Source organism: Coffea eugenioides, chromosome 1 (assembly GCF_003713205.1).
Source record: "Coffea eugenioides isolate CCC68of chromosome 1, Ceug_1.0, whole genome shotgun sequence".
NCBI lineage: Eukaryota > Viridiplantae > Streptophyta > Magnoliopsida > Gentianales > Rubiaceae > Coffea > Coffea eugenioides.
In genome coordinates this window covers 31,895,029-31,915,145 of record NC_040035.1, presented here as the reverse complement: position 1 = coordinate 31,915,145, position 20,117 = coordinate 31,895,029, and positions in this window count along the sequence as shown.

Here is a 20,117-nt window from a genome sequence, read left to right as displayed (position 1 = left end):
AAAGCCCCCTATGGTTTCAAAATATACAACACGATACCTTATGCTTTGAACTAAATTGTAAAGGTGACGGAATCCGTTAAATTTAACGGAAATGACTTATTGGAACCTAAAAAAAAAAATTTATACTTAATTTTTATCAAATATACCTATTCTACCCCTTAACCCTCAATTCTCTCTATTTAGAGAATAAAACAAATAATTTTTTTGAGCTGTCTTTTACTTAATTATATCAGGGTATTTTGGTCATTTTGTCCATTTCCGTTAACTTTAACGGATTCCGTCACCTTTACAATTTAGTTCAAAGCATGAGGGGTCGTGTTGTATATTTTGAAACCATGGGGGGCTTTTCTGTGTATTAGGTTTACCACAGAGGGCTTTTTTATTTTTTACCCAAAAAAAATCTATACACTGACAGTGTATAAAAATGTTATCGTAACTTAATCGGATTTATAGATGTCAATCACAACCCAATTATGTTCACTCGCTCAAACTCGCCCAAATATAACCCGTCCAAACCCACCCATTAATTTTCAATGGGTTTAAATGGGTGCCCAATTAAACCCATTTAATTAGTGGGTAGTGGATTGACTCGCCCATTCATATCAATTTAAAAATAATTATACATTTAAACTCAACTTTTAGTGAGTGTTAAGTAAATAAATTTGAATTTCTTACTAATCTAATAACAATAAAATACTGTTATATCAAATGGGTAATTTGATGTATCCATACTCATTTTAAATGAGTATAAATGAATTAATCCAATTATACCTACTATCCAATTATGACCTGATCCAATTATACTTACTATCCAATTATGATCAACCCAAACCCACTCAAATCACCATTTTGACACCTCTATTCGGATTTGACTCATATATATCACCTCTAAACTTGATTCACATTCTAATATGGAGTTTGAATTTAAGGTTACTTTAACCCATTGATTAAACCAATATTGACCCACTCTATTTACTTAGCTCTTTTCTAGATGAGATTTAATAACTATGTGCAAAATAATGTCTTTTTTTTTTTTGTACATAGACCCACTCTATTTACTTAGCTCTTTTCTAGATGGGGTTTAATAAATATGTGGAAAATAATGTCTTAAATTTACATAGTGCATAAAAGAATTTACAATGGTAAATATGCAAGTCACCTTCCGCAGTATAAGACATTATTCTATGAATAGTTACTAACCTTGCCTGGCAAGAATTCGGTGAATGGGATGACTCAATGAGCTACTATTTAACGAGTGTGTTAAGTAGCTAAATTGGCGGATTATCTTAACAACACACAAAGGAAAAGTGTCACTGTATGCTTATAGCATACAGTATCATTTTATAAAGTTCTTAATTTACTTTTAATTATAAGGGCTTTATTTCAAAAAAAAATTCCAATCCGCACATAATTATTTGTTGAAATTATCCACTTATTACAACTTTTTTACAACAACTCAACTCAGTATATAATTATTTGTTGAGATTATTCACTAATTAAAACTTTCCTATAACAACTCAACTCATTTGTTGAGATTATCCACTTATTACTTTTCTATGTTCACTCAACTCAACTTCTATCATTTTTCTATACAATAATATAGACCCAACTTCTATCATTTTTCTACACAATAATCTTTTTTTTAAAAAAAAATTTTAGCAGAAGGGATGGGATTTAAGAAAGGGGAAGGGGCAAAGGGATTAGAACCTAGAACCATAATGTTTTGGAATCTCAACCTAGCCACGAAGCCAATGCATCCATAGCAAAAAGGAATTTGATCCAATAAAAAATATTTTGTTTATATAATCTAGATTAGAAAGGATTGTGACCCAATCAAAAGAAAACGTTATATACAGATAATTTTGAATATTTCTAATTAACTGCACACGCATTAGACTGTATATTGAGCACTAACTAAAATAATATTGGCCTAATTAAACATTTCATGATTTTTTATAAACACTAAACTAGGGATTTTGCTCACATAAGGGAATGGGATAAGAACAAGAAAAAATACGATAGAAACATTTATTAAAATATGTGTAAACAAATTTTATTTAATTTTTGATAAATTTTAACACAATCAATTACCTCTAGAGTTCGAAACAAAATCAATTCGAAGAAAAACAATATATACTTTTTACATAAATGAGTTGCCTATGCTTAGATATATGATTATGTATACATAAAAATGATATCATATATCTCTTCATTAATGAATACCTGGTTAGCTTGTGAAAATAGTTTATGCATTTCTTATTACAAACCTTTTTATAGTAGTTTTTGTCTTAGGAATGAACTGTAGTATTATCTCATTTTGATGATTCATTCATAACCTTTAAAATAAAAATAAGTTTGATGAAAGACTTGAATAAGCAATTTAAGGATGCTTTTGAAAAATATTATTTGAATGGAAATGAAGAAGTTGAATAGTTGAAGAGTTTGTTAATTTCTAGAATCTAAACAATGTACTTATAGACATCTATAATAATAATAATAATAATAATAAAGAAAAATAATTGAGCCAAGTGGTTATAATATAGAAAGAAAGATTTGATTAATGGATAGACATGATTCCAAGCTAATAGAACATGGATTTGTTTGGGATGACAATAGGACAGATTTAGAACCAAGGATTCTCTTTTTATCGCCCCTCCCGCTCTCAATATCCCTCGAGTACCCATTTAATTTTATTTTTTATATAACACCAACATCAGCTATATTGGTCCTTCATTTGAATTCTTAACTACATTGATCATTGGACAAATTATCTAATTGGCCCTTTAACTCTTTGTCTAGATAAAATTAAGCCCCTCATCTATTTTTTGATGACTTTAAGCCATTGAACTTGTAAAAGTGGGAAATCGTGGCCCTTTTAGCCAGTTTCTCCGGTTTTGCAACCGGAGGACCAATTCACACGAATGCAAGTGTGCTTCTTCAAAGGGCATTTTTGTCCGCATATTCTAAACAAAAAGGGCACAACTCCTCCCTCCTTTCCATTTTCCGAACCCAACTGCTAGTCGAAACTTCACAGCAACAATGGAAGCAACAATGGAGTGGCAAGAGAAAATCTTTCCTACATTTTCCTTACCCATTTTCATCTTCCCTTAAGGATCTTTGCGGAGGGAGAAGAGCAAGAGAGAATCAGCACTGTCAGGTTTCTGTATCATCGAGATTGAAGCAACAAGGAGTGGCAAATCAGGCCGGAAAATCATCGACATTGAAGCAAGAGAGAAGTCTGAAAGGAAAAAAAAAGGGGGGAGAAGGTAAAAGCTTTGTGAAGGGAAGGAAAAAATGCGCAAATATCGCGGTCCTCTGCTTCGTACTTGTCGTTGTGGTAAAGTCACGAAGATGATTACTTCTTGGACTGATAGAAATCCAGGAAAAAGGTACGCCGTTTGCTCAGAAGAAGTTGGTGGCTGCGGGTATTGGAATTGGATTGACGACGAGATGTGCCGTCGTTCTATTGAGCTGATACCAGGCCTTCTAAGGAGGATCAATGCAACAGAAAAGCAAAAAGACGAATTTGAAACTGCAGCCGCGAGATCCGAGGCAAAAGCTGCCAAGTTGAAGGCAAAATTGAGAGAAACAGAGAAGCAGCTGCGGTGGCAAAAATGGTTGAATAAGTTCCTTGTAAGGGTTTTTGTGGTAAGTTGGTTGGTTGCTGTAATAATGGTGCTTACAGAGAAAAAAATTGCAGGTGGAGTCTCTCTTGGGATGCTCCAAATTGGGAATAAATGTAATGGGATTATGCAAATTGAAGACGATACATGAAGGGCAGTGTGTAAGTGTAACATATTGCCATCGGTACTGCCAGTTTTGAGGACCATGGATGGAGCAAATGGATCTATGGTGTATGATGCAGATGGTTAGGGAGAAGTATATTGTATTGTTTAGCTTAAACAAGTCTTTGTTGTACCCACAGATTAGTGTAAAAGCGTGGTTGAACCCAATCAATGCTAACTGTAATTTTCGGCAAGTAATGTGATGAGAATTATTTATCCCAATTCGCATGTCATGGGCTTTGTTAGATGTATTTGATTTATCTAGTCAACAAAAACTGCTATACCAAACCATACAAATATAAGATAGCAACTGCATAACATTAGAATATAATTAGCAAAAGGAAATTACAATGATGTTTGCCTGTAAATACAGTCAACAATCACTTTCATAGGAAACAGACAAATACACAAAAGCAGTGACCTGTGTCCATATTGCTAGATACCAAGCACAGGCACATGCTTTGATTCCCCACAAAAGCCTATTCAAAAAAATATCATTTATAGTTTCAACATTCTAGTTACATTCATTTACAGTCAACAAAATCACACAAAAATATTTGCAGGTCCAGCAATACTTCAAGAACTTGTTCCAGATGGACCCTTTCCTCTTCCCCTTCCCCTGCCTCTTCCTCTTCCTCCACCTCTTCCCTGCCAGTTTCCAACATTGAAAGGTGGATCTTTACCCAAATAAGCATAATTGAGATTAATAAAACCTTTGTCTGCTTCTGTCAGTGGCCTTTTTGATGTACTTCTCTTATGCCTATGAACTGGTGGTCTTGAGGTGGATTGCTGGGACTGAGGTTGATGTGTTGGTGGCTGCTGAGAAGGCTGGGACTGAGGTTGATGTGTTGGCTGCTGCTGAGTTTTTTGTTGATTTCTTTGTCCCTGATTCTTGCTTACCTACATATTAAAGAAAGCATTTCAGATCACAAAAAAAGGTCACAAACAGGCTGAAAGTTATAATGAAGTGCAAACGCACGCGTTGTCTTTTTGTTGGTGCTTCATGCTGCTGCTGATTACATGGTTGTCCAGTAGGTGGTGGTTGTTGAGAAGGTTGCTGTTCAGTAGATGACTTAGGAGGATTCTTGCAAGTTTTAGCATTATGTCCAATCCCTCCACACTTTCTACAGTGGATTACAACCCTCTTTCGCAACCTTTTGCCATGATCTTTTCCTTCTGTAACATCTCTCTTTCTAGCTTTCTTTGGCCTACCAGGTTTAGTGACACTTGCTGGTGGGTCCAACTCCAGCATGTCTGACTGTGGCCACTAAATATCTCCATTAATAGGCTGCAACACATTATCATAGATGGTAAAAAATACCTCCCTATGATAGCAATTAGCCAACATTTTGTAGGGATCCTTTTTAGCTCTATGTAGAGCAGCAATTGCATGAGAACATGGAATGCCACTCAAGGCCCACAAATTGCAGGTGCACTCATTTTTGTCAAGGTCAACAGCAAATTGGGCTCCCCGTGGCCCTTTTGCTTGATAACCTGAGCCTGAATTCCATGTTATTTCCCATTGTGCTGCACGTTTGACCCTTTCTTCCACAATTTCTCTAATGAGTGTGTCGCGCCCCATTTTTTGATAAAATAAATAAATGGTTTAAAAATGTATTTTTTGATTCAATTTGTGATTTGGAAAATGAATTGTGATTTAAAAGAAAAATGGGTCTAAATGGGGGTTTGAGAATGCGACGATTTGACCCAAAATTATAGTTTAAAAAGGGTTTTTTGAAATAAAAAATCGGAGTCGCCACCTGGTAATGAGTTAAGGTGTACCAAGTCACCTAAAAATGAATTTTTAAAGAAAAATAGGAAAAAGTAGTAAGAAACCCCTTTTAAACGACTCCTAGTCCACGTAAACCAACGAAAAAGGTTCGGGAGTCACATTTGACGAAGGGGAAGGCAAGGATAAAATCCAAGGCACCCCTTCGACCTAGCCAAGGCTAGTTGCTTGATTTAATCAAAGATTTTCTTGTTTTAATCAAAGAATTTATTACATTTGGATGTACTACATGAATGCAAACCCTAGACCTAGGGGTATTGGGGAAATTTCTCTTCAAAGGTTGAGTGGTGCCAATCACATTAATTGTGAAGCCCAATGACGATCCTTTGAAGAAGTCACGAATAATGCGAGTGGGATGCAAATGAATGGAATGCATGTATGCAATGTGAGGACATAAGTTTTGAAAAAGTAATAAAAAAACAATAAATATGTAAAGGAAAATGTGCACGTGAGTGGGCAAGGTACGGTATGTGAAATGATAATATGAAGTGCATGTGTGCAAGTGATGATAAAAGTGTTCGTGTGCAAGTGAAGAAACATAAAGGTGCATGTGTGCAAAATGGAACAAAAGTGTTCGTGTGCAAGTGAAGGGATAAAAGGTGTATGTGTGCAAATGGAATGAAAAGTGAAAGTGTAATGATAGAGTGGATTTAGAATGCATGAGCCTAGGGAACGCATGCATATTGGGTACGGGGAGACCTAAATCGTGACTCAATTTACCCTTTTATAGAGGGAATACAAGCGTGCTAAGGCTTAGAAAAAGCCACACTCGTCTATATCCCATATTTAAGGGGACTCTCAAGCAAATGAACCCTATAACTAGCATGAAATGCAAAAATCCTAAAATGGAGGGAAAAAAGGGGGTCGAGGGGCATGCAAAATGATAAAACTAAAAGAATGCATGACATGTAATGAACATGCAAACATGTACTAACGAGGGGAAATCCCTAAGGGTCTAGCGTTGGACTAGCCCATTCTATGAATTCCGACTAGCGTTGGACTAGTGGAAACGTACATTCGTCCATCACATTCATTCATGACCATGGAAAACGAGTAGACATGCCAAACACTTATAAACACGTAGCACATAACATTTAGCATGCTCGACTAGATGCAAGGCCCTAACAAAGCAAATTAACATGTAACAACTAAGCAGGCAAGACACATAAGGCAATTAAAGCCCTAACTATTACATTTGCTAGCTAGGCACACGTCTTCGATAGGTCTTCATCGAATGCTCCTCCAAGCCCTATCTATTACAAGCCAAGAGGTATACACATACCCCATAATGAGACTTAAATGAAATTGCTCGCCAAGCCCTATCTATTACAAGCCAAGAGGTGTACACATACCCCATAATGAATAACTTAAATAAAAAGCAAAAGTAAATGAAATAAGTGCAAGGAATTAAGGAAAGGCAAGGAAAGCGAAATAGACATGCATATTCACATAACACGTAGGAGCACGTAGGGTCAAATGAAGTGCAAATGAGGGATAGAGTGTACCTCCCTTGAAATGGAAATCGAGTAAATGAGATATTAGCTTCAAAACAATAAAAAGGTCAAGGTACCAATTTATTTGACAAATAATCACGAAGGATAAAAAAATAAGCATGAATTTGAATCAATTAAATCATGTCAAACAACCCACATTTAAGAAGTCAAGAGAAGAGAGGACCTGATTGTAAAGATTGTCAAAATTTTGAGGTCAAAATTAAAGAAAAATAAAGTTCAGGGACCTATTTGCAATTAAAGTAAGGACCCAATTGAATGAAATTGAAAATGTCTAGGGCCACAGTATAGTTAAAAAGAAATCCAGGGACTGGTTTGCAAATCCAGTTATCAGATTGCTTAAAACAGGCCATTGGGCCATTAATTTATTTGTTTGGGCCAAAACTTCCCCTCAGCCCAATCGAAATCCAGAACAAAAAGGGAATGGGCTATTTATTTGTTCGTTTGGGCCAGACCCTTCCAAGCCCAATCGGAAATCCCAAAACAAAAGGGAATGGGCCATTGTCACCTTTCTTGGGCCAAAATCACTTGGCCCAATCGGGAGTCCAAGGAAAAACAAGTGGGCTAGTATATTATTTTGACCCCAAGAATAATCCAACAGGACCGATGGGCTTTAACCCTTCAGCCCAACGGAAGTCCGAAACAAAAACTAAATGGGCCAGCCTATTATTTATCAAGTAAAACCCAACCAAATTAATCAACAACCCAATCCTAAAATCCAACCAAAAGCTTTAAATTTTAACCTTCTTAGGCCCAACAAGAAACCCAACAAAATAATCTAAACCAAATCCCTTAAACCCAAGTCAAAAGAACCTTTCAACCCAAATCACACATTTCACTAAAACCCAACATGATAAAATCAAATAAAATTATTAAACCACAATCATAACCTACAAACAAGAATTAATCTAGTTAAGAGACTACTCATGCATATTAGAAGATGATTGAAATCTAAAAGGGAGAAACAAATTTACTTTTTTCCAATTTTTCGGGTCATATCAAAATAAGGGGGGGACTTGAGAGGCTCAAACAAAACAAAAGTAGGGACCTAATTGAGGGATTAATCAAATCAGCCGGGCTGTGATAAGATTGCTCATGGTTCAGGGGCCGAAATTAAAGAAAAAATAACGTCCAGGGGTCAATTTATGATTAAATCATGACTTAAGTGAACAAGATCTGGAAGTTATGTGGGCTTGCATGTGATTTCATCAAAGGTCAGAGGTCAATTTGAAATCAATTCATGACCTACTTGCAAGAAAAAGCAAATCATTCAGGCCATTATAAAAATACTCAAAAGTTAGGGGACTGGAACTGCAAAATCAAATGATTAATCATCTTCTCCGAACAATCAAAACGTTAGCTTCCAATTCAGCTTTCTTTTACAGACAAAAACAGCAACAAATTTCAACTAGTGCTCATTTCCAAAAGAGAAATACAACTAGCACAAGTCCATACAAAGAAACTCGATCATTCCCAATTCTAAATGGAACTCCAGTTCCTACGAGGGAAAGGCTAACAAACAGAACAGAAATGAAAACAAGAGAGAAGCGTCTGAACATGAACATCTCTTTGCCGCATCTCACACACAGACACGCACAAGATTCATTAATTTTTGCCGCTTTGACTCAACGTTTTCTATCAGGCATTTCTTCAAACAGGTTAAGGGCATTAGAAAATTCACCGAATCCTCTTTCAGTTGAAGTTACAATCAGCCCAAAAATTCTTCGGAAAACAAGCATTTCAGTCCAATTTTCATATACGGCATGCACATTCAAAAATTGAGGTCAATTAACAACAAATTGCACTAACGGGAACCACGGCAATCCCCCTTCAAAAAAACTTGACAAGAACTAAACTTTAAAGAGAGGAAAAGAAAAAACTTACCGTGCTCTTGCTTCGTGAAATTACTTTCAGGTGGCGGTGGTGGATTCGGGTGCTGACTGGAAGATTCGACTCCTTTGCCCAAGCTCCTCTTCTTTTCCCTTTCCTTCCTTATTGCCCGAAATTCCTTCTCCAAGTTCCAGATTTCAGCCGCAGCTCCCTTCTCGGTTTTCTCTCTCCCTCTCTCTTCTTTTAGCTTGCGGCCGAAAGGAAACAATGAGATGCTCAGCTCTCCCTCTCGGTCGTTAATCCCTATGCAATTGCTCCATCACAGCTCACGGCAGAATAAGGCAATGGAAATGTGAAACAAAAAATCTGGAAGAGTTGTGGTGATTAATAGTTGATATAGTGGCGTGTGGTAGTGGAGAAAGAAACCGACACTAAGGATAGAAACTACTGGATTGTGAAGTGGAAACGGATTCGGCCGAAATTGGGAAGTGTTTGGAGTTGCATTTGTTCAAGAATCATTTCTTGGCTGCATGGTGAATTTGAATTGGAGAAGGGCTATTTTGGTCTTTTCACATTTCATCCAAGGTTCCACTTACGTCCTCAATCCTAATCAAATTCCAAAATTTATCCCAAATGTAAATCGAATGCCTACTGGTATACTACCCTTGCAGAATTCAATTATTGAAATACATCATCCTAAGGGTAATTGTAGAAAGTTTGCCCTTAAAACGATTCAACTTAGTTCTAGTCTCCCTTAACACCTATCATTATCGATACTTAAAATTAGCTATTGAAATTCAAGGAATTAATATTAAAGCAATAACACACTCTACGTCAAGAAATATTAACTTAACTTGGCAAAAATTCAAATAACCCAATATTTTGCACAAATAACCCAAAGTATAGTTCAAAAAGGGTTTTTTGGATGGAAAATGGAGCCGGCAGAAATAGAATTGTGATTTTTTGATTTTTTGATTTATTTTTTTTGATTTTTTTTTGATTTATTTTTTTTTGATTTATTTTTGATTTTTTTTTATTGAATAGAAACTAAATCTAAATAAACTAGAATCCACAAAGCACAATTTTCCATTTTTCATCAATTTCCTCTTTTCTTTTCTTTTCTTTTTTCACAAATTTTACGTTAAAACTTAAAACTAAAACTAAAACTAAAACGTGAACAAAATTAATATGACAAATAATTAGCAAATAAAAGACAAATAAAAAGGTAACAACTAAAATGCAGACAATCTAAAACAAAATCATGAATTAGATGCAACATACAAATTATTTAAAAATTTGGTGTCTACAGAGTGGTCCACCATCTAACTTGTATTTTTCCATTGCTGCCCTTCTCTTTTGGATCCTTTCCATCAAGTATTCCCTAATAGCCTCCATCATAGAAATAATAGGCTGGTCCCTAGCCTCTAAAATATGGGCATTAAATGATTCACACAGGTTATTAACCAACATATCACACTGTGTATGTTTGGAAAAAAAGGCCTTACACCAATGTCGAGGGTGTGGTCCCTTCTTCACCCATGCATGTGCTTCTTTGTCATAGGCTTCAAGGTCATCCAAGGCTTGGTTGAAATGTTCAACTGTTGTGGTGCTTGTTATATGCCACAATCGATCATTTAAACCTAATCCTGGATGTTTCTTCTTGAAATTCCTATACATGTGTTGAACACAGTATCTGTGTTCAGAATTTGGTAGAACCTCTGCGAGTACTCTGTCCAGACCCTACAAAAAATATCACAACAGGTATAAGTTAGATATCCAAGCCAAGTGGTGAGTTTGAGGGCAACAAGTATGCTATATTAAAAGTTCAGGGGCTTGTTTTTACCTACACTAAAAGTTAAGGGGCTTAAATTCTGCTATACAAAAGTTAAGGGGCTTATTTTTACCATAGAATAAAAGTTTTAGAGCTCTCATTAAGCTTTTACCTTCTGCTGGTCAGACATGAAAGTATAATGTCCCTGGTTCTGTATTTCCAGGTCGCCACTCAAGAGGGTTAGGAACCATCTCCATTGCTCCGTGGCCTCCTTTTCAACAGCTGCCCATGCAACTGGCCAAAAGCCATTGTTGGGATCCACTGCAATAGCTGTCAACAGCTGGCCTGGGTATCTACCTTTAATATGACATCCATCCAAACACAAAATAGGTCTGCACCCATCTTTAAAGCCTTTCTTCAGTGGGCCAAGGCAGCAGTACATCCTCATGAACCTTGGATTACATCCAGGTTCTCTAAATGGAGTGAACATAACCTCCATTGTACTGCCAGGATGAGTCCTTTTAATTTCTTCACAATATTGCCATATTTTCTTGTATTGTGACTCAACTGACCCCTTGATCTTCTCTATAGCTAGTATCTTGGCCTTAGCTGCAACATGCTTAGATACTTCTGCCTGGTAGTCTTCATGGACTGTTTGCCTTAACTCTCTTGTTGGCAGATTGTTATTTGATCTTATCCTCTCTACATACCTGTCAGACAGCCACTTGGCTGTAATATTCTTATTTTTCCATGCATGGCTGCATGTTTCATGGACATCATGCAGAGTCTTTACTACCAAGTCCTTTGTGCCCAGAGCCTTTTCTATTGAAGCAAATACAAACCATTTACATGGTTCCCTACACTTGGCCCTCACCCTGGTGGGCTCATTTTTACTGGTCCAAACAGGTTTACCCATCCTAATTCCATACTCAGTCACAGCAGATTTGAATTGTGCTCTTGACTCAAACTTCATCCCAATCTCGAATTTGGGATCCCTGAGGAATTTCTCTAGGACAAAGTCTTTGTATCTCCCTTTGAATTCATCATCTGATGAGTCATTGTCACTGCTCAGGTGATCAGGGATGTAATCTTGTTGGAGTGAATCTATATCCTCTGGTCCCTGGCTAGTTTGTTCTGCTGATCTGGTTCTCTTTCTCCTAACTTGTTTCATTCTCGCACCTTGCTGTTGTTTTTCCAGGTCAGTTTCTGTTTGCCTTCCACAAACATTCTCCTGTTCTGAACATTGCGTCTGGTCAGTTGTTTCATCTCTCTGCTGTTGCTGTGAAGTTTCACCACAGCCATCAGCATTCGAATTCAAAATGTGCAGCATAATCTCTTCACCACCATAGTCATTGGCACCACTAAATCTATCATTTTCTTCCTCTACTTGGGATTCAGATTCATCATCTATGTTTTCACCCTCTGCTTCATGTTCACCTTGCTGTTCACCACCATAGTCAGCTTCATGTTCACCCTCTGCTTCATGTTCACCTTCGTGTTCACCACCACCATAGTCAGCTTCATGTTCACCCTCTTCTGTCCCAACATTACTAGCTGCATGAGTGCTTTTTGCTGTTTTTTCACCCCCTACCTTTTCAACCGTATCTACACCTTCTACTGCCCTAACATTACTATCCTTTTGACTGTTTTTTGCTCTTTTTTCACCCCCTACATTCCCAACCATACAATCCCTTCTACTACTCTTCTCAGTACCTACATATCTAGTTATGCATTCTTCCTCATCTACTTCCTCTATGACAACTCCAGTTTTCTTTTTCCCCTTGTCTGGTGACTCTATTATTACAACATTTTTCAGTTCTTCAATTTCTGGGTCTGTCAGATGATGGCAATACACTTCCATCACCTTGAATTTATATGCCCAGTCACAGAATGTCCTAACATGGGTATCAGTAGACAATTCTCTCAAACCAGTCCTCATGTCTGCAACTGGTTCAAGGTAATAGTATAAAATGGTTGCATTACGATGACCAACTTTTCCAACCATTTTATTCAACTCATGGATTGACATACGTTCAGCATCACACATATCTATGTAGGCCACTTCTCCATTCTCATAACTGACATAATTTCCCCAATTTATTCTTCCCCCATGGTGTAATCTTATGCTAAATATTTTACATTCTGGATCTGCATATCAATATGAATATATTGTTTCAATACAAGTTGGGCTACAACAAATGCAGATAAATATACTATTCAAATTCAAATATAATTAATTAAAATTTCTTTTTCTTTTTCACATGCTTTTTAAAAAAGTAACCCTAATGTAATGCTTAAATCGAAGTTAAACAATAAAAAAGTTCCAACTTTTAATGAAATGCTAATTATTCGTAAATTCCTACACTTTTTGAACAACTAAACAACAAACTTAGGTGCCCACCACCATACCCCCACATCTAGGACCACTGGCACGCCACTTTCAGTAACCCCCACCACCAAAATTTTACTCTCTTCACCCATCTGACCACTAAATATGCTACCTATTTCACATTTAAAGGTTTTCGAACGAATATACATACCATAAGCGAGGACAGGATCAAAGTATTCATTTTTCGGCCTGATTTGCCACCCCTCCATTGCTGCTTCAATGTCGATGATACCCAAACCCGACAAGTAGGAATTAACTCTCTTGCTCTTCTCCCTCCGCAAAGATCCTCAAGAGAAGATGAAAATGGGTAAGGCTGTTGCTGTGAAGTTTCGACTAGCAGTTGGGTTGGATTAGGAAAATGGAGGGAATGTGGAGGAGTTGTGCTATTTTTGTTTAGAATATGTGGACAAAAATGCCCTTTGAAGAAGCACACTTGCATTCGTGTGAATTGGTCCTCCGGTTGCAAAATCGGAGAAACTGGATAAAAGGGCCACGATTTCCCACTTTTACAAGTTCAAGGGCTTAAAATCATCAAAAAATAGATTAGGGGCTTAATTTTACCTGGACAAAGAGTTAAAGGGCCAATTAGATAATTTGCCCTTGATCATTCTTTTGAATTCTTAGCCAAAATTTCAACGTGAAATCAAAGTTAGTAATTACTTTATTTTTAGAATTAATTTGTCCATGTTTGGTACCACGTAGAATTTAAACCAATAACCATTGATTTTTTGTAAACAAAATGCAATACGTGATAGAAAATGAAGTGAATTGACATAACAAAATCATACTATTAACACACAAATTATCACACTATTTTCTCTAAATCATAATATATGCATGTATAATCATAATATATATATATAAGTCCAAATCATAATATATGAATTTATAAAATTAAGAATTACTTTATGTATATATGTATGTATGTATGTGTGTATCTACACACATGCACACAAATTTGTGTGCACGTGCACTTGTGTATGTGTGTGAATGCATGTGCACACTTAGAGACACATATTTGTAAACAAGGCATGGGTCTAGGGGAGAAAAATCCCCTTGAACCCAATTTCTATCCTCTCAAGCACCTGCCCCATTTCTTTAACTAGATTTGTTCATATTTGTTAGCAAAAAAATGTAGTTTTAAATCCCCAAATATTTAGCTCTTATATAGTTCTAGTCCTTAAAGTTTTGACAAAAGCAAATTTGGTCCTCAATGTTTAGTCCATGATCTATTTCGATCCCTAATGTTGTAGTAAGAGAAAGTCTAGTTCCCGATGTATCTAATTTAAAGCAGATCTATGACATTTGAAATTTTTTTCCCAATTACTAACAAAATTTAGTCACATCTAATCATGTGTCCGTCCGCAAGTTTGGACCAAACTGGTATATATAAGAAATAAGAAATTCCAATTCATATAAGATCCACCTAAGTGATTTTTGAGTAGGATTCCATCTTATAAATAATTTCTTGTTTTAAAAAACTTCCATATTCGCACATAAGTCCTTTCAGTTTAACTTATCTTATAAACTAAAATATAAATAATACAAACTTATTATTCAAGTTCCATTTGCATTCCTTTTAATCCCATGAATGTACCGCTTAATGCTTGTGACCCATTAGACTCCGATATATGTTCGCAATAAGTAGCTAGTCATAACTCTTTATTACAATAAAAAGCTAGATAAAATACTTTTAGTTTATCATTGATTTAATTAAACAATCAACTCATTAGAAATTAAGATTGGTTTCTAGCACTACGTCATGATCACTCAAATGATGGAAGAAGTCAAGTTACTTCACTTTTTGAGCTCGTTTTCTATGTAAATAATATCTCTCACAAACCTTATCTCATATCAGTTTAGAGTAAATAATAACTGTTCACTCTAATACAATTAATAATATTTCATTATTATGAATATTTAATTCCCATAAAGAGAAACTTAGAAACACATTTATAAAAAGATCTTTCCACTTAATACTAAAATTCTTTATGTTATACTTCAACAAGAAGCCTATTAAAGAGTTTTTTCTTTTTTGAGAATGATGACCATGCTCATCGACATGAGAATAATGAGTACATCTAGAAGTCCAAATGGCTTGCATACATATCAAGAATAGATCTAAAAGAAACCTAGCAAGAATGTCAAATGCTAATAATCTATCATTAGTACTACCTCATCTATATCTTTGATCTAAACACTTGACAAAAAGAGCACATGCACGACAATTTAGAACTTTTAAAATCAAAATTTCGATAGAAATTTGTAGCATTGAATCAGTTCATCTGCTATTGCTTGACTAGAAGCAATTTGTAAACTAGTACAAAAGTATATCTAGACAAGAAAATCAGAAGGCCTAAATTCGATGATAGTATCATTGAATATTGCTTCTATTTGTGCAGCAACTAAGACCAATCAATGGCAAGAAAAAAACTGCAATTGAACTTGCTGGAAACACAGAATAATGTGCTATTAAGAGTTGTCTAATTTGGAATAGTTCTAAAATATTTTTCCATTGTGTAGAAGAACTTAACCATAATTGCAACCCAAATATATGGCAAAACCATTGAATCTTGCAGCACAACAGAATAACTGGTCTGTAATGGTATCACATTTGTCTTCATATGAAATGTGGTGACTATATTCATAACTTTTTGTTGCCAAATTCCAAAAGCTGATGACCATTTTGTGCATCACTATAGTGGATCCTACAAAACTGTGCTTTGAGAGCAAAGTACATTTGACAACAAAATAGACTTTGAACATATTGGACATATCCACTGTGAACATATGCAAGAGATCTCATCTTTCCAAGTCACATCTCTCATGTAAAATAGTTTGTATAACCCATTAAAGAGCTAATTCCTCTACTATTAGAGGTTATTTATCCTTACATATAACTTAACCTATCTTTCCATAGTTTATAATATACTCAATTTTTAATAATACGAGCTATTCATTTATAAGTAACAATCAAGAGAGTCATAGTATATTAATCCACACTTTGGATACTATAGTAATCCCAAGTTTAAAGATCACTTGCACTCTTAACACTTAGAGATGAATCCACTGATACTCAAATAAAATTATGAAAATCTTTGTGTTGATCAATCTAGTGAATTTGATCATTAATCAAGCACTCAGATACTAACTTGATGTCCTTGCATTGGATAATGTTTATTAAGATAGTTTCTTCAAAGATAATTATTTATATTTATATTTATATTTAATTTTAAATCTTTTCCAACAATCATGACTTACAAATAGCAACTTCATCTTCATGTTGGTTTTTCTAAACATGGAATCCATTTATAATTTTATATTATCTTGTCATTTGTTTGAGCACAGTTTTCTAAAATCTATTAATAAGTCATTAAGTGTTTTCTTCTTTCATGATCAAAATATCATGTTTTTCTTTAAGAAATCTACATTTCTTAAGAGTTAGATGTACCATAATAAACTTGCATAACCCTTGTCTTTTTTTAATTTCATGTAACACTCAATCATCATGAGATGCATGCACAAATTTTATCTCCTTTTAAACATTCTATCATAATACTTGAGCTTCTCAAATAATTTAGACAATTGTACTATAGTCATTAGAATAAAACTTAAACTCTTTAACTTTAAAAGCAACTTAAGGGAGGAGGGATGAGTTAGGTGACTTGGGTAGGGAGGAGATGTAAGTGAGCAGTCTCAGGTTCAAACTCTCCCACTTATACTAAAAATAAAAAATTTTAAAAGCAACTTTGTCGATCTTGATCCCTGTCTTTTGATGTTTACAAAACAAATACATAGTACTAATATCTTTTCTAAGAAATTCTTTCAGTCTTAAAGCATTTTGATTCAAAGACCAAGAGCATTTGAAAGAAGATAAAGGAAGATGAAAGTTGTTGGATTCTCACAAAGACAATACCAGACGTCCGATAAACTGTGCAGCTCTTATCGGACGCAGAAATCCTCACTGGACATCCGAAAGAATTAAAACAATCTTTCAACCTCTCTGCTTGCCTTCGGATGCACGAAGAACTCCATCACCGGACGTCCGATAGAATTGAGATACTCTCTGACTACTATCGAATGCAAGCATTGGAAGTACCGGACATCTGAAAGAATTAAGAGGATTTCTCAAACTCTCTGTTTGCTGTCGGACGCAAGCATTGGAAGTACCAGACGTCTGAAAGAATTAAGATGATTTTTCAAACTCTCTATTTGCTGTCGGATGCAAGCATCAGCTGTATCCGACATCCGACACTTGCAACGGCTAGTTGACTCTTCAGCCACTTTCTATCTGTTGAAAGTCATAATGAGCACTTTTTTGGTCTCATATAAAAGGCATATGATTAGAATCAAAAAGACAATTTTTGCACACTGAGAATACAAAAGATTAAGAGTAGTTTTAGTGAGAACGCTTTTGAAGGAACAAGTTGTACTCTTTGTGGTGTAAGATTCTTGTAAGATTTTCTTGTATGAGAAAAATACTTCAATAGTGTAGCTTTGTGAAGGTTATCTTGAGTGATTGTAAAATTTTTTAACTTGATCAAGTGGAGCTTAGGGTAAGGAGGAAGTGAGCCTTCCCTTGTATACAAAGATTGGTTGTATTTCATCAATTTGAAGAAACTTGTTCTATAAAGTGATCTTCAAACTCAAGAGGAGCTTGGTAGTCAAATTGGTTTGCTTTTCATCCCTTTTTATTTATTATCTTGTGAACCTTAATTGCTTATCTCTTCTACTCTCAAGTGATATTGCTCTCTTACTAATTGTTTCATTGAGTGGTCATCTAGAAAAAAGGGTAAATTTCACATTGAACAAAAAAGGTGTCCTTTAACTTGATTAGTTTTTAAATAATCTAATTCACCCCCTCTTAAGTTGTCTGCGATCCTAACAAACTTTGGTCACGAGTTGACTAACTTACTAACTCATTGTCGTGCCACATTTTTTGAAAAAAATAAGATTACGGGTTTATAAAAATAAATTTTGATTAATTTTGAATGAAAATGAGTTTTTAATTTTTAGAGAATAAATAAAAAAAAAGGACCTAAAATGGAACTTAAAAAGTGCGACGATTTTGGACCAAAACAATAGTTTAAAAAGGATTTTTTAAGAAAAATAGGAGTCGTCAGTTAGTATTGAATTAACGTATACCAAATCACCTAAAAATGTATTTAAAAAAAAACAGGTAAAACCCTTTTTAAACGACTCCTAAATTTTTGAAAAATAAGATAAAAGAGTTCGGAAGTCATGGTTGAAAAAAGGGAAGGTAAGGATAAAATTCAAGGCACCCTTTCAACCTAACCAAAACTAGTTGCGTGATTTAGTCGAAAATTTTTTTAGCTTAACCTTTACAACTTATCACATTTGGATATTACTATATGAATGCAAATCTAGACCTAATGGCTATTGGAGGGTCAATATGTCTTTTTGAATTTTAGTTGATGCAAATCGTATTAATTGCGACGCCCAAAAGTGATTCTTTGAAGAGGTCATGAATATGCAACAATGAGACTTGAAAAAATAAAAAAAATTATAATATACAAATATACGTGACCTAAAAGAGAGAAATGCAACATAACGGGTACGGGAGTTAAGATTCGTGACTCAATTTTTCTTCTTATAGAGGGAATACGAATTTGTTAAGGCTAAGGAACCATACTCGTCCATATCCCATATTTAAAGGGTACTCTCTAACCTAATCAAGCAAATGCACTAATCTACTTCTAAATTTTTCTTAAATGGAATGCAAGTCTAAATGTCTTGTTTCCTACATGAGGATGATGGATACACATATAGGGGAAATATCATGCAAAATGATAAAAAAATCCTAAAAAGTAGAAAATATGCATGAAATGTAGTGATTGTCATGCAAGCATGATCTAGGACGTGGACAGTCCCTAAGAGTCTAGTATTGGACTAACCCATGTCTATGAGTTCTCACTAGCGTTGGACTAGTGAAAAATCGGAACAAAGAGTTACAACTAGCGTTGGACTAGTGTAGTAATGTCAGGCATTTATTATAATCAAATAAATTATATAAAACATAATAAAAACAAGTAAACACATAAGTCATATAGAGCATACAACATATAAACATGATATCTAGATGCAACAACTCTAAGAAAGCGAGTAAACACGTAAACATATAAGCACACAAGCAAATAAAAGCAAATAGAGATCTAACTATTACATTCGGTGCCCTAACTACAATCTAAGGGGGGGGGGAAAGAATAAAATAATAAAATAATATCCTAACTATTATATTTATCTAACTAAATACATTTTTTGGCAAAATTAAAACCTATCTATTACATAATCTATTAAAATACATGTCTTGAACACCTAACTATTACAATTTGGCAATTAAATGCCTCTCAAATAATTTACTAAAATCAAATAAATGAATAACTGTGACAACCCCACCTCCCCCAAAGGCGAATCAAAAGGTTCGACGGACCGCCTGCCCAACTCTCGCCGGGACTCAGATCTGGAACGGACGGAAACCCTACCAAACGCTCAGAAGAACTTCGAGGAAAACATTCAGAACCCAATTGAGTCGAACTATAAGATACAATCAATCTTTAGGACAACGTTCCCACAGACATATAACCATAAGGAAACACTGTACAATATACAAATATACATATTAGTAAGATTACACACCAAAAGAAACATTTTATTAAGATACATTTAGGGTTTCTAAATTGTCGAGGAGCTATACTCAAAAGAGCAAAAAAATTTCTGACTAGTCCAACTCAGTCTTAAAAAACATCAAAGTTCCAAAAGATGGTTCTCTGTAAAGAAAACAAGGATAACGGGACGGGGTGAGCTAAAAATTCAATGAGGTACCAAAAGTATAAACAGTAGAAATCATGAGAAATCACTTTTAGGGCACATATACACACAAATACGAGAAATGAATGAACACCACAGTTTAAAGGATACAGGTGGCTCTCAAGAGCCCAATCCCCGTTGCAATACTTGATCCAAACTAGTTGACTCTCCGTCAACATTCAAATAAAGGAACCAGTCCAATAGAACACCACTT